This window comes from Trachemys scripta, chromosome 1 (genome assembly GCF_013100865.1).
Source record: "Trachemys scripta elegans isolate TJP31775 chromosome 1, CAS_Tse_1.0, whole genome shotgun sequence".
NCBI classification, from domain to species: domain Eukaryota; kingdom Metazoa; phylum Chordata; order Testudines; family Emydidae; genus Trachemys; species Trachemys scripta.
This window is the reverse complement of record NC_048298.1, coordinates 94,953,435-94,965,871: the sequence shown is the minus strand read 5'-3', so window position 1 is coordinate 94,965,871 and position 12,437 is coordinate 94,953,435. Positions and strand designations below refer to the sequence as shown.

General features: G+C 56.5%; 2 protein-coding genes across 2 annotated transcripts in view; one reads left to right on the top strand and one right to left on the bottom strand.

Annotated features, from left to right (window-relative positions):
- The window catches only part of SYN3 (synapsin III), a 280,859-nt gene that overhangs the window by 147,068 nt on the left and 121,354 nt on the right, over positions 1–12,437 (bottom strand). The gene's annotated exons all lie outside the window — the stretch shown is intronic.
- The window catches only part of TIMP3 (TIMP metallopeptidase inhibitor 3), a 55,990-nt gene that overhangs the window by 27,761 nt on the left and 15,792 nt on the right, over positions 1–12,437 (top strand). The gene's annotated exons all lie outside the window — the stretch shown is intronic.

Genomic DNA, 12,437 nt, shown 5'->3' with positions numbered 1-12,437 from the left:
CCCTTGCCCTGATTGACCTTTCCCCTCGTGTGCCCATGCCCCCTCCCGTGCGCTTGTGCCCCCCGTCACATTTTGGTTAATCACTGCACCCCTTTCTGTTATTGTGACCTTCCCTCCCTTAGTGTAACTAGAGGAGCCGGTGTCGGTGATTGTTCCCCCTAAGCCCTTGATACTCCCACATCTCCCTGTGTTTCGGTGCCCTCCTCCCCTGCCTGCAGCCTAGCGGGGAGGAGTGGTTGACCTGCCTTTCCTTTGGCCATCCCCCCCCGTTTTTTTCTCCAGTGTGTTTTCCCCTCCCTCCCTACCCAATATGGAGGGGAACACGGCGGGTGAGCCTCCCCAAATAGGCCCCGCCACCCCTCCCCTGCCTGTCTCCTCAGCCTCTACCTCGACCTCCGCTGCTAAACCATCTGCCACCACTGCGGCATTGGCAGCGGCGGGCGACGGGGTGACCTCCGATGCTGCCACGCCCTTCGCTCCCTCCAATTATGGGGGAGCTGCCCCAGCCGGCAGGAAAGGCCAGGGCAAGAAAAAAGGAAAGAGCCCCGCTAAAAAGACTGGGCCCTCCATGGCAGGGGCTGCCTCCACTGCTGCAGCCCTGCCACCGGCCGCAACAATCCTTCCCGCTGCTCCCTCCACCAGCTCTGCGGGTGCCCCTCCCCCAGCCCCTAGGGCGTATGCCCAGGTGGCAGCGGCCACCGGTATGCCATCTCGCCCATCCACCGCCTCCGCTTCCAACTATAGTGGCCTGGGCCCCTTCCCCACCTTGACTAGGAGGCATGGCATCCGTTGCCTCCAGGTGCCCGCCTCGCCGCACGTGGAGACCTACGTGCGGGCGTTGGCGAGGGTGGTGGGGCCCGCGGCCATCGTGGCGGCCTCCAAAATGTATGGCAAGGTTGTCTTTTTCCTTGCCTCGGAGGCCGCCGCCCAAGAGGCGGTGGAGAAGGGCCTGGCGGTGGGGGGCGTATTCGTCCCCCTGGAGCCGCTAGAGGACCTGGGTGTCCGTGTGGTCCTTACCTCTGTTCCTCCTTACCTTCCCAATGTCGCCCTGCTGCCCGCCCTTTCCACCCTGGGGAAACCTATTTCCATCGTTCGCCCTCTCTCGCTAGGCTGCAAGGACCCCGCCCTCCGTCACGTCCTCTCGTTCCGCCGGCACGTGCAGCTCCAACTGCCGCCGGCGGCACGTGCTGGAGAGGCGCTTGAGGGGTCTTTCTTGGTCCCCTATCGGGGGACCCATTGCCGGGTGTACTATTCTACGGGGGAGGCCCGGTGCTACCTCTGCCGAGCGATAGGGCACGTCCGGAGGGACTGCCCCTTGGCCCGGCACGGAGGAGCGTCCGGGACCCCCGAGCCCCGGCAGAGTGCCAGCCCCACCATTGCTGGCGCTCCTAGTTGCCCGGTACCCGGAGCCGCCCCTCCTCCTTCTCGGACCACCACTGCTCCCGCTCGGGCTCAAGGGGTATCTTCCCCACCATGCCCAGATGAGCGAGAGAGCCCCGTCTCTGCTATGTGCACTGTGGCGGGGCCTGTTGAGGAGGGTGCGGTGGGGGTATTGCCGGGCGCGAGAGAGGGCCCTCCCCAGGGGGATTCTGCCCCCCCTCCTACTGCCCCTTTGTTACCTCCACAGGTCCTCAAGCCGTCATCTCTGCCCCCCGACCCTATCCCTGTCACCCAGCCCGCAGACGATGCCATGGAGGGCTGGACCCTAGTACAGGGAAAGCGGGGCAAGCGGAAGGCTCGAGCTCCACTCCTGCCATCCGGTGCGGAGGCCCCCCGGAAAACCAGGAAGGGGGGCTCCGCTGCTGAGCCTTCCGCTTTGCCCGCGGGTGCTTTACATCTACCATTGCCGGTTGGGGAAGCTGTGGCAGCACCGGAGGATGCCGCCATCCATTCTCCGCGGTCCTTCCTCGCGGAGGCCCACGTTGCAGCCCCTCCTACCCCCTTGCCACCTATACCCTCTGCGATGCTCGAGGCAAACGTCGCCTCGGGTGCTAGCGGGGATGATCCCGGGGTGGTGGGAGGTGAGCTGCCCTCTATCTATGAGGAGATCGAGGCCCTGGGTCTGACCCCGGTCACCCAGAGGGAGGACGACCCTTTGCCAGCGGGCCTCGATCTGGCCGCTCTCACTTCAACCCCCCTCTCTGCGTCTCCTGTTCCCCTGACCGTTGCTCCTGCCTTCGAGGAACCCCTGGACTCCTTGACCTGCCCGGCTGCGGGTGACACTTCACTGACGGCCGCCGAGCCTCCTCAGGCGACGGCCGGTGCCTCGCGGCCGGGACTCGAGTTACCAGGGGTATCCCTTGTTGGTGTGGGGCAACCGAGTTCCTTCCCGAGTGGGGGCCCCATTGCAGATTGTTCACCACCTGCTGCTGTGGCTGTTCCATCTGCCGTAGAGCCTGAGCCCGGCATCCCTGGGGACCCCCTCCCTAACCCTCAGACCCCTGGGCCCGATCGAGAGGAGTTACCTTCCAGCTGTCCAGCTCCTGGGGCCCAGGATCCCGCCTCTGCCCCTCTTCCCGACCCTACTCCTGCCCCTAGCCCTACCCCTACTCCTGACCCCAGCCCTATCCCCTCCCCCTCCCATGATGCCATTGCCGCCTCTGGGGATGTCTCTTTCTCTTTCCCAGAGGGTGACCCCCAGGGAGCGGCTTTTGTGTTCCCCAGTCCCGACCCACTAGGGGCTGCTCTTCTCCCTCCGCCGCCACCCCCCATTAAGCCGGGGTCTGAGGCGGACCGTGTGGCGCCGGTCCATCGGGCGCCACGTCGGGGGTCCGCCCCTTGCCTGCCCGTCTCAGTGGGCCATGGGGCCGAGCCAGGGGCCCCAACGGGGGATGATCTGCAGCCAGTGACCCCACCCCCCCATACGCTGCGAGAAGAGCTGCGGGAGTTTTTAGAAGATGTGCGTGGCTCCCGCAATAAGGTGCCGCTCGCTCTCCAGCGATGGGGGGATTTCCACCAGATCCTCCGGGCCGCGAGGGCCCTCATGGGGGAGGGTAAAAGGACCGGGAAGCAGGGTGCTGCGGCTTACCAGCGGGTCCGCAGCTTCCGTGACTCCTTGCTCACCTTCGGGGTGGGTCACGGTTTGCTGCGCGGCCCAATGGGGGCCGCGAGCGTCCCTGCCAGTGAGGACCCCCCCCAGCCCTCCTCATGCCACCTCTCTCTTTCGCAACATTGAACACCCGGGGCTGTAGGGTGGGTCTCCGCAGGTGCCAGGTGCTCTCCTTCCTTCGGGAAGGGGGGTACTCTGTGATTTTCCTGCAGGAGACCCACACGGATCCGGCCGCCGAAGACAGCTGGCGGCTGGAGTGGGGGGACAGGGTTTATTTTAGCCATCTCACAGCTCGTACGGCTGGAGTGGCTACCCTGTTCTCTCCCGACCTACGGCCCGAGGTGCTGGGGGTTGCCGAGGTTGTGCCGGGCCGCCTGCTGCACCTCCGGGTCCGTATGGAGGGGCTTGTGGTCAATCTTGTCAACGTCTATGCCCCGACATCGGGCCCGGAGCGGCTGCCTTTCTATCAGCAGGCATCCGCCTTCCTCGGCTCCTTGGATCCTCGTGAGTGCCTGGTTCTGGGCGGGGACTTCAACGCTACCCTCGAGGAGCGGGACCGCTCGGGGACCGAGCAGTGCCCGGCCGCAGCGGACGTCCTCCGGGAGATTGTAGAACGTCTTTCCCTGGTGGACGTCTGGCGCGACCACCACCCGGACGACGTCTCCACGTTCACCTACGTCCGGGTGGAAGTCCATCGGTCGTGCCACTCCCGGTTGGACCGCATTTACTTGTCACGTCTCCATCTTTCACGAGCCCACTCCTCCGACGTGCGGCCGGCCCCCTTTTCCGATCACCATTTAGTCACCGTGACGGCCTCTCTATGTGGGGAGAGGCCGGGGCCGGCCTATTGGCATTTTAACAATAGCTTGTTGGAGGTTGTGGGCTTCGTGGCGTCCTTCCGGGAGTTCTGGCTGGTCTGGCGAGGGCAGCGGCGTGCCTTTCCCTCGGCGCGGCGATGGTGGGACCTAGGAAAGGTGCGCGCCCGGCTCTTCTGCCGTGATTACACCCGGGGCGCCAGCCGACGGAGGGATGTGGCGATAGAGCAGTTGGAACGGGAGGTCTTGGAGCTAGAGAGGCGTCTGGCCGCCAGCCCTGAGGATCCATCCCTTTGCGGAGCGTGCCGGGAGAAGCGGGAGGAGCTCCGGGCCCTCGACGATCATCGGGCCCGGGGTGCTTTTGTTCGATCCCGCATCCGCCTCCTTCGGGAGATGGATCGCGGCTCCCGCTTCTTCTACGCCCTGGAGAAAAGGAGGGGGGCCAAGAAGCACGTCACCTGCCTTCTAGCGGAGGACGGCACCCCCCTTACGGATCCGGTGGAGATGTGCCAGAGGGCCAAGGCCTTCTACGCACACCTTTTCTCCCCGGATCCGACCGACCCTACCGCTTGCAGAGTGCTCTGGGACGGACTCCCAACGGTCAGCGCGGGCGACCGGGACCGGCTGGAGTCGCCTCTCTCTCTGGCCGAGTTCTCGGAAGCCCTCCGCCGCATGCCCACCAATAAATCTCCGGGCATGGACGGGCTGACCGTGGAGTTCTACCGCGTGTTCTGGGACGTCCTCGGCCCGGACCTAGTCACCGTCTGGGCCGAGGCCTTGCGGAGCGGGGTCCTCCCTCTTTCGTGCAGGCGAGCCGTGCTCACCTTATTGCCGAAGAAGGGGGACCTCCGCGACTTACGGAATTGGCGTCCCGTCTCGCTCCTCAGCACGGACTACAAAATCGTAGCCAAGGCCATCTCGCTGCGGCTGGGGTCCGTGCTGGAGGACGTGATCCACCCAGACCAGACCTACACCGTCCCGGGCCGTAGTATCTTTGATAACCTCTACCTGGTCCGGGATCTTCTGGAACTTGGGTGTAGGGATGGTCTGTCGTTCGCCCTCCTGTCCCTGGATCAGGAGAAGGCGTTCGACAGGGTGGACCACGGGTATCTCCTGGGCACTCTGCAGGCGTTAGGCTTCGGACCCCAGTTTGTGGGTTTTCTCCAGGTGCTGTACGCCTCCGCAGAGTGTCTGGTCAGGCTCAACTGGACCCTGACCGAGCCGGTCAGCTTCGGGCGGGGAGTGCGGCAGGGGTGCCCCCTCTCGGGCCAGCTGTACGCTCTGGCGATCGAGCCCTTCCTCTGTCTCCTCCGCAAGAGGTTGACGGGGTTGGTGCTTCGGGAACCGGAGCTGCGGCTGGTCCTGTCGGCGTATGCCGACGATGTGCTCCTCGTGGTCCAGGACCCGGGCGACTTGGTGCGGGTGGAGGCTTGCCAAACGGTGTACTCGGCGGCCTCCTCCGCCCGGGTCAACTGGGTCAAGAGCTCTGGCCTGGTGGTAGGGGCCGGGTGGCAGGCGAGCTCCCTCCCACCCGCGCTTCAGGCCATCAGGTGGAGCGCGGGTCCGCTGCTCTATCTCGGCGTTTACCTTTCTGCCACGCATCCGTCTCCGCCGGAGAACTGGCAAGGTTTACAGGGCAGGGTGACGGAGCGGCTCCGGAAATGGACAGGACTACTCCGGTGCCTCTCCCTTCGCGGGAGGGCACTGGTACTCAATCAACTAGTCCTGTCCATGCTCTGGTACCGTCTCAACACCCTGGTCCCGGCCCCGGGCTTCCTGGCCGACCTCCGGAGGGTGATTCTGGAGTTCTTTTGGCCAGGACTGCACTGGGTCTCTGCAGGGGTCCTCCATCTGCCCCTGGAGGAGGGAGGGCAGGGCCTGAAGTGCCTCCACACTCAGGTCCATGTCTTCCGCCTCCAGGCCCTGCAGAGGCTCCTTTATGGTGCAGGTAATCCGGCGTGGAGCGTATTGGCGCACGCCTTCCTGCGCCGCTTCCGAGGGCTCCGATACGACCGGCAGCTCTTTTATCTCGATCCGAGAGGTCTTCCGCGAGACCTCTCCGGGCTGCCGGTCTTCTACCAGGACCTCCTCCGGACCTGGAAACTGTTCTCAGCGACCAGGTCCGTGGCGGCCACCGAGGGGGCAGATCTCCTCGCGGAGCCCCTGCTACACAATCCCCAGCTCCGTGTGCAGGTGGCAGAGTCCCCCGCGGTGCGCCAGAGGTTGGTCCTGGCAGAAGTCACTAGGGTCGGAGACCTCCTGGACTACGACCGGGGAGACTGGCTGGATCCCCTGACGCTCGCTCGGCGTATGGGGCTCTCCAGGCCTTGTACTCCCCAGTGCATACTTCAGGAGGTGAAGGCCGCTTTGCCACCCGCTGCTCGGGTTTGCCTCGACCGGATCCTGCACGAGGGCACGCCCCGCCCACCCTCCACCCCTGGCCCTCCGGACCTTTTCATTGAGCCCCTGCCCCGTGGACCCAACCGGCCCCCCCGCCCCTTCTCCGTGAGCCGGCTGCACGACTTGCAGCCGGTTCGTTTCCTGACCGCGCCAAGGAAACATCTATACACGCTTGTGCTCCACACTCTTCACTTCCTCACCCTCGTGTCCCGCCCCGATACAAAGTGGCGGGACCTCCTGCCACCTGTCGAGGGTGAGAAGCCCCGGTGGGCCAGCCTCTATTCCACTCTGGTCCCGAGGCCCGCCGGGGATATCAGCTGGCGGCTCCTTCATGGGGCCGTGAGCAGGGGCGTGTACTTGGCGCGGTTTACCCCTGTCCCGGACACCTGTCCTTTCTGCGGCGTGAGGGAGACCCTGGCTCACGTTTACTTAGAGTGTGCCAGGTTGCAGCCCCTACACCGGCTCCTCACCGATATTATGTTACGTTTTTGGTTACACTTTTCCCCTCACCTTCTCATTTATGCACTCCCTATCCGTGGCCCCACAAAGTCGCGGGACCTCCTGGTCAACTTCCTCTTGGCACTGGCTAAACAGGCCATCTATAAAACCAGGGAGAGGAGGTTGGCCGATGGAGGTGCCTGTGACTGCGGGGCCTGTTTCCGATCCTCTGTCCGTTCACGTATCCGGGCAGAGTTCCTCTGGGCGGCGTCCACTGGCTCCCTTGAAGCCTTTGAGGAGCAGTGGGCGCTGTCCGGGGTTCTCTGCTCGGTGTCCCCGTCTGGTTCTCTTCTTTTGACCCTTTGACCACACTCCTGTCCCTGTTTTTACATTAGTTGTCCCCCGTAATTATTTGAGTTCCAGGTCCTGTGGATCTTCCCCTTAGGCTGTGGGGAGATCCTTTAGCAGTGGGCGGGCTTACGCCCGCCCACTTCCCGGAACCCAATAGGTACAGTCCCCTAGTTGTACTTTATAACTAGTTGAAGCCACATGGTGCCTGGAGCTATTATAGTCTCTCTGGAAAGAGGTGCATTGCCCTATTCTCTTCCTCATTGTAGGAAGCCAGGACATTATAGCCCATTGGAACAAATGAATTCTAGAAGAGGGGAAATTTGCAGAATAAAAGGACATGACAAACCTGGTTAATATTTAGCAGTAAGAGATCTGAACCAGAGCTAGCCAACTGCAGTAGATAGCAAACAGATGCGGGCCCCCATATGAAGCCATTTAATTGGGTGCCCCCTACCCCCCTCTCCCCCCCGGAGATTCAGTGCATGACTGTCTCTCTTTCAAGCTACCTCAAACAGGCTTGACACATGCCAGATGGGGCTAGGATTTAAAACCACAGGGTGGTGACCATTAGAGAATGTGTGAGATCTGGCTGGAAGACGGGGATGGGGTGTGGGACAGGATGGACTTTTTTTTTTTTTATATTGTTTTTCTTTCCCCCATCAAACTTGCATGTTTAGTCAAAATTTTCCATCCAGCTCTGGAGGAATGTGTCCAGGAGTGGTGTCTGCATTTGTCCCCGGGCAGACTCAAGCCCTCCTCAGAGATCTCTGTCAGCATGAAGCAACTTTTGCCCCACACCTGATGACATTAGGACATGAGTGGCAAATATCTCACTCATTCCAACCTGGAGGATGGAATCCCAGTGAGCCAGGCACCACCCTCTTCTGTCTGTAGGTTTGGCAGCAATATCTGGTCCAGTGCCTCTGTTAATACAGTCAACGTGTCTAATCCAGCGGTTCTCAAACTTTTGTACTGGTGACCCCTTTCACACAGCAAGCCTCTGAGTGCAACCCCCCCCTTATAAATTAAAACAGTTAAAAAAATATTTAACACTATTATAAATGCTGAAGGTGAAGTGGGGTTTGGGATGGAGGCTGCAGCTCGTGAGCCCTCACATAAAAAGGTTACGACTCCCAGTTTGAGAACCCTCGGTCTAATCTCTGGAGTTCCTTAGTACACAGCCAGTTTGCTAAACTACTGTAAGTCGTAAACTGCAATGCTTGCACTGCATCCATCTAACTTAAGTCTACAGCAGGAGCACACCTTAGGTTACAACAAGATATAAAGTGCTCACACAAATGCCATACCTCTTTCCTGTACTATTATTCTTCTGTAACACCTGAACTGGTGTACGGGAGACATGGCATTAACAGAGATGGAGTCACGACAGCTAGTTACACAATATAATCTCTTCTCCATGCTCAGTGAACGAAGGTGCAATGTCCATTCTAATCGTTACAAGAAAGTCCTATATGTTCAGAAATGACTGGTGATTTCAGGTGCTGCACGTGAGATGCCAGATTTTTCAGACGACAGATGCTCAGCACTCTTGAGTGCTTCAGCCACTTTTCATGATACATGGGGTCGAAGGGGCAAGAGATCAACATTTAGGTCTCCGATTCCCTGGCAGCAACGTGGAGGAAGTGTGCTTATTCTCCTTGCCTCCCCACCTCATGGTGCTGTGTAGCAGCTCTTCTGGCAAGGGCTAGTTCCAGGGGAACAGGAAGGCTGGGTTGGTGAACTGTAGTGGCTTTGGTTGGAGGGGATAGATAAAAAAGGAGTTTTCTTCTCCAGTATTCTCTCATGCCTGCCACTTCTCCCTTCCCCCCAAACATACAAATCTGTGAAGAACCCTCTAGTTTTAATTCACTTATTATAGTGATGATATGAGGAGGTGGCTCTTACTCCGGTACACGCAGATTAAGGCAAAAAAAAAAAAACAAGGGGAGAGTAAACATTATTTTCCTATCTCTTACTATATTTAACCCCACCTTTGGCTTTTTGGGGGAAATAGTAGGTTACTACTACTTTTCTATCCTGCAAAGGAATACCCCACCCCACCCCACCTCACGCCACCCACTTGTCTCTCACATAGCCCTCAGACAATTTAGCAAAGCCTCCCAAGAGCCTAAAGAAAACTAGGCAAGAGCACCTTGTCCAAAGGTCATAGTTGGCCCATAGTTGTGCTCCTCAATGATGCAGGAAGCCAGCCCTGCTGGTGTCATTACTAACAGATCAGCCTGAGGGGTGTGGAAAGAATGCAGCCTGTGAGATAGAGCGGGAATCTGTTGCAAGGACAGATCGGCTAAGAATGATCATCAGCGTTTACTCAGCCCTAGAAAGCAGCGTGAGTGACTCCCACCCACAGAGGTCCTTGTGACTGCTATTGTACATTAAACTCCTCAGATTCTTGGTAGCATGCGAGGTGTGCCATGAGTTGTAGACACTTCAACTGCTTAGGCCCTGCAGGATGCAGCCATTGGTCAGTTCCTCACAACCCCCCACACGCACATCTGAGCAGGAAGTCGTTCTTACCAGGGCCGGCAGAAAAGGAAGATACAAATACCCTTGGTAGAAAGCCTCTGTTGCAGGAAAAGATAAACATAGGATGAGTAAAAGCTGCCCCTTCAAGTCCATCCTGCTCCTGGAGGCAAATAAATTTTTGCTTGGCTAGGCTCTGATCCAGTCAGTGATCTTGTTGGGGTATAATTTCTTTGCCCCATTGCTGATCCCACATCTTTTGCTTTGACTGCTTGTGAACAATTAGACACCCCCTTCCCCATGCATCCCTGGTTATCCCACATGGATGCGTCCACAATTGTGTGTGTTTCCTCTCAGAGCCTAGTTCATTATCCCCAGCCTGTGGCTCAGTCTCTGTTGTCCCATGGCACTTCCTAGAGGCTGCTCCATTGCTAGCCAGATTCTGCTTCTAATCCATTCTACTCACTCAGCTGATTGCAGGGCATTGTGGTGTTTTGCAATCTATATATCATGGCAACTTGGAAAACATCTTGTCACCACTGTTTCCATTACTGCATACATAAATCTTCTTATGCCCTCAATTATTTAAATGCACTGCGGATTTTGCATCTGAACCAGATCCACTTAAAATTGGCAAAATGACACACTGATAAATGAAATCCTTGGAACCGAAATGAAAAGCCTCAGAGTTGCTATCTTGATCAGTCTTTGATTACTGGGTCACAAATGCAATGGGTTTGGGATTAATCCCTGTCCCTAAAAGGGTCTTCTCCCATGTAAAAGGAAAAACCCTACACATTTTTGACAACTAGTACTCTGGTGAGAAGACTCTGGAACTCAGATGGCAGTGAGTTCTGCAGATTAACATTGATAGAGCTTTCAATGCACTGGATAGTAAGCACCACTGCCCTCTGATTAATGTAATGTTACATTTGCGATGTTACCATCTAGTTGCTGGCCTACAAGAAAGGATACAGACCTTAATATTACTAACAGCTAATGGAAATTCCACTTTAGCTAAGGCAGTGGAGGCCTTTGTTTTTCCATGCCACATGTGTGTGGTTTAGCTGGTGTGTGCATGCATGTCACCATAGAATAATTACAAGTCCTCTTGTGTCACATCACCGCCTCAGCCCTGCAAATGATGCTAGCCTTCATCTACCAATTGTCCAGTTCTCTCACAACTGCCTGTGCCTGGTCTTCCATGCTGCCCTTCATGATCTGACTTGTGAGGCCACTGTCCTCTCCTACCTCAAATCCCACCTGAAGACCCACTGCTTCTGTGACTCCTTCAAGGAACTGGTTAACTAATAATGGATAGGTCAAGGAGTGGTTGGCTAGAACGGATGCATATTTATGTAACCAAATAAACCAAACCTGTCTGGATTCTCTCACTTCCCTTATGCCCTTCCTATGTTGCTCACTTTCTTAAGGCCTGATCCAGTGTCTACTGAAGTCAAGGGAAAGGTTTGGAGCAGGGTATGTGTGGCTAGGCAGTGCCTACCACATTGTGGATGCTACGGGAATACAAACAATAAATAATAAACTGCAAGGGGGATGCCTGCATAGTGCTATGCTGCTATCAGTTCTGTGCTTTCCTAAGCACTAAATGTACTCATTTTTTAAAACACATACACCAAAGCAAAAAAGATATAAATATGCTCTTGTCCTTTTTTGGCATTCATGCTGTATAAATCTCCAGAGCCCAAGTGGAGAGTAGGATTTGTAAAAATTATTTGTTCAGAACCACAACTAAATACTTCTCTTCCGCCCCCCCTTCATTTTAAAGGAAACGAACATCAGACTTGAGAGTCAGTCCATTGGGTTCTTTTTGAATCAGTGTGGCTGCTATGCTTATCTTATCAAAGATTTATATCCCCATCTAATTTAGCTTCACATAAATAATTGTGAAACACTCATGAGACTTTGCCAACCGCTCAAATCCCACAAAGTGACCCAACCTGAAACCCCAAAGTACTGAGAAACATTCATCTCGGATCGGAGTATTTTTATAGGCCCCATTTCAAAGGATCTGTGGTTTAAAAATATGCAGCTATTTTGGTGACCACTTGTGTGGGATAAAGTTTCCCATCGGCAATAGCAGGATTGTAATAGGACTCCAGGGAGAAAGGGAGAGTTCAGGGGGAGTGCTCACTGCACCTTTTGCTGGTTAGCATGCATTTGGTTGATAAAATAGGAGTCTCCACAAGTAAATGTGCTTCTTTAGATATCTTGGATTGAATTTGCAGCAGAAATACTGTCAACTTCAGGTGCTTTATAGAGCATAACACTTTAAAAATTAGGGAAAACAGGCAATGTTTAGTTTATTTTTAAGGTCCTGAATCAGTAAGGGACACATTCTGTACCCTCCACCCAGGTGGGAAGGGGTTTTCTGGCAATAAAGCTAGTGGAGATGCTCAGTGTGTGGGGAAAGGGCAGGATTTGGTGAAGCTGGATAGGGCTCCAAATCCATAGCACAGAGCCCAACTCTGGGGAGACTCGCAGCATGCTCTCTGAGGGAGGGTCTCAGGACAGGCTAGGTCTGAAGGATCCACACGGATGGGATTATTCGGCTGGAGCCACAACTGCAGAGCAGCTCCACTCCCATTCAGCAGCCTGGGTAGGAGGCTTCCCTCCCATTCCAGCCCTCATGCACTTACTCAGCAGATACAGCAGTCTGGTCACTGGGAGCAGGATTTTAGTACCAGAGAAGATAGGGGTAGACTCAGAACATTATCTGGTCCCTGGCAAAGAGCGTGACTTTTCCTTTGGCCTGCACAGGTGCTCAGGGGAAGAGAAGGAGATGGAGTCTGAGGCTGCAGGCCAATCAGGTTCTCCAGCGGAAAACCAGGAAACTATATAAGGGTTGCTGCTTGAGAGAGGCTGGCTGCCTTAGAGTAAGG